This window comes from Castor canadensis, chromosome 11 (assembly GCF_047511655.1).
Source record: "Castor canadensis chromosome 11, mCasCan1.hap1v2, whole genome shotgun sequence".
NCBI lineage: Eukaryota > Metazoa > Chordata > Mammalia > Rodentia > Castoridae > Castor > Castor canadensis.
Window position 1 is genome coordinate 5,003,026 of NC_133396.1, and position 3,074 is coordinate 5,006,099.

Genomic DNA, 3,074 nt, shown 5'->3' on the forward strand with positions numbered 1-3,074 from the left:
ATGAGGGAGGTGGAGGTGGCGGGATCTTGGTCTAAGGCTGGTCTCAGGACAAAAAGTGGAATAGCCTACCTGAGCAAAAAAATGTACTGGATGTGTGGCTTGAATGGTAGAGCACCTGCCTAGCAAGCGTGAGGCCCTGAGTTCAAACCCCAGAACACTGAAAAAACCCAAACGAAGCAAACAAAAACCCCCATAATGATACCCTACTATTCTTAAGAGAAAAACCAAAATCCTTACATAAGCCACAGGGCCCTGTGTGGGCTGGCCCTTCCCCACTTTTTCAGCTGTTTTACCCCACCCTTCAGCCTGCTCTCTGGGATACAGTGGTCATCCTTCAGTTCCTCCACTAGCTACACTTGCTCAGCCACTGGGCCTTTGCACATGCTGTTTCCTGTATTTCCCAGCAAACTCTTACTCATTCATCAGTCCAATTCAAGTGTCTCATTCTTGTGACGTGTATTCTTACAGGACTATGCTTTCCATCAGTGTTCATCACCTTGGTTTGAATTACCTTTTTTTTTTTTTTTTGGTGGTGGTACTGAGATTTGAACTCAGGGCCTCATACTTACTAGGCAGGCACTCTACTGCTTGAGTCACTCCACTAGCCCAGGACTGGGGTTTGAACTCAAGGCTTCCTGCTTTGCAAAGCAGGCCTCATCGACAGTCCATTTTGCTGTAGTTATTTTGGAGATAGGGGTCTTGCAAGCTACTTATTTGCTGAGGCTGATCGCAGCCTCTCAAATAGCTAGGATTACAGGCATTAGCCACCAGCACCCAACCATCTTAAGTGTGGTTACTTAATCTTGTCTCCCCAACAAGGCTGGTGCTCCCTGAGAACAGGAGCCACCACTGTTGTGTTCATCTGTGTCCCTACCACTTGGTCGGGTGTTCAACGCGGCGTATAGTCTCTTGGCAAGTCCTGTTTGCAGTGTCATACATGACCATCAAGCTGCTGCTGGAATGCTCACACCTGTTACTGCAAATCCAAACCCCGGGAAGGACTTCCCTGGGAATTTACTTTAGGTCAAGGTCGGGCTACCTGGTTACAAGGCTGCACCCACCCGCTGGGCAGGTTCAACAACACAGGAGCTCTTCCCCAGACCATCGTCGCCTTGGGACCCTTGGTTTCTAAGATGCTCTGACATACCTGGGTCACCCGAATTGAGGCCACTTTGAAAACACTCATCAGAGGTCGGGAAGGAATCGACGCGTGCCTCCACCCAATCAAGATCTCATTTCCTGGGGGAAAGCGTAAAACAAAGTGCATGGGAGGTTTACCCGTGCAGAGGGACGCCAGGGCCACAGTGTCCTCTCCCACCCCAACCCCCTCCCGCCGAGGTCGGCGTCTGCGCGCGGGCCACCTCCCTCGCTCTCCTCCCGTCCACGCCCCAGTGGCTCCTGGAACAGATTCTAACGGAGGGGCGTCCGGCCCTGGGGTCCCGCGGGCCCGAGCTGGGGTCTCAGCGCTTCCGGCCTCCCCACCCCGGCAGAGTTTCGCCATCACCGCGGCCAGGGCCACCTCGTGTCGCCCCGCGGGCCAAGGACCCGCGGCCAGCACGAGGCGAGAGCGTTTCCTCTCCCACCGACGAGGACGCGTCTCCACTGGCTTCCCCGCCCCCTGAGCGGAAGCAGCTGCGCAAACGCACTTCCGGCCGGAAGTGACGTTTACCATCGAGACGACAGCTAGAGCGTAGCCCGCGACTTTGAGGCTAGGTCCTCCAAGCTGTCTTAAAGGGGCCGCGGCCGGCGAGGTATGGTTTAAGCGGACAAGAATCGTGGCTGGAGGGTGAAGGCCCTAGAGGAAGGGAGAAGGGACATCCCATTTCTTACCAGACTGCTAGAGGTCTGGAGCCATGCATGCATTATTCCTTTCATCTTCATGCAGCCCTGTGAAGGAAGTAGGTCCAATGTTCACCCCCTTTTCAGATGAGAAAGCTGGGGCTCCAGCAAAGCCAGCCAGGAATCGCAGAGGTGGGTTCAAATTCAAGTCGTTCTGCCCCAAATCCAGGGCTCTTTTCACCACCCTAGGTGGAAGGGAGTAGAGAGGCTACATGAAGATGAAGGTCACAGAGCCTATTAGGGCATCCACGGGGAAGGTCCTGGGACAAAAGATGAGAGATCACGGGGAGTGAGCTGCAGAAATGCTGCCCTGGGTCCAGTCCCCCAACCAAGAAAGAATTTGCTGGATCTGTGAAAATGACAGACCCTGGGAGATGTCAGATCACCGTCCTCTTTGACTCACAAGTGACGCCTCTACTGCAGTGAGGGTCACAAGCCAGCAGTCTGGCACCACTTGTCAGAGGGGCATCTTTGACCCACACAGTGTTGGGTTTTTTTCATGCATTAGGCAGGGCATGCCCTTTGTTGTCTAACCCACCGCTTTGGACATGTAGAGTATCTCTGTGAGTTAGTCAGCTTTCCCTTGCTGTGACAAAATACCTGAGACAAACAGTTTAAAAGCAGGAAAGGTTTATTTTGACTCATGGTTTCAGTTCATGGTTGGCTGGCATCATTGCATGGGCCCAAAGTGAGGTAGAACATCATACTTCAGGGGGACCAAGAAGGAGAGACAGAGAAAGATATGGGGAGAGAGGCTGGGGACAAGATAGAGTCCCCAAGGGCACACCCACAAGAGCCCACTTCCTAAGTTTCCATCACCTAATAACCTATCAAAGTATGAATCTATCATTGGATTAATCCATTGATGGGTAGAAAGCCCTCATGATCCACTCACTTCCCCAAAGCCCCACCTCTGAACACTGCTGCACTGGGGACCAAGACTGCAACCTATGAGTCACTTTACATCCAAACCATTACTCTGTGGTCCTGTGAGCAATTCTGGGGTCTCTGGGCTAAAAACCCCTCCTTCCTAAGTCATATTCAAACTCTTCAGAGAGCACACTTATCAGGGCACACTCCACTCCCAGTCCAAATATGAAATTCCATGAAGAGCTCGATCTCCCAGCCTGGGCTATGTCACCCCATAGCTGGGGCGTGTTACAGTACAGTTCTGCCCAACTCTGATTGCAAGCAGGTTTATCCCCAAATCAGTTAAGGAAGGAATAAACAAACAA

The 3,074-nt window shown here is 52.4% G+C and overlaps 1 non-coding gene across 1 annotated transcript; it reads right to left on the reverse strand.

The window, feature by feature from the left end:
• Positions 1 to 917: 917 nt before the first annotated feature.
• On the reverse strand, positions 918 to 1,105 carry LOC141414467 (small Cajal body-specific RNA 16). Its single transcript, XR_012439495.1, has one exon.
• Positions 1,106 to 3,074: the final 1,969 nt, after the last annotated feature.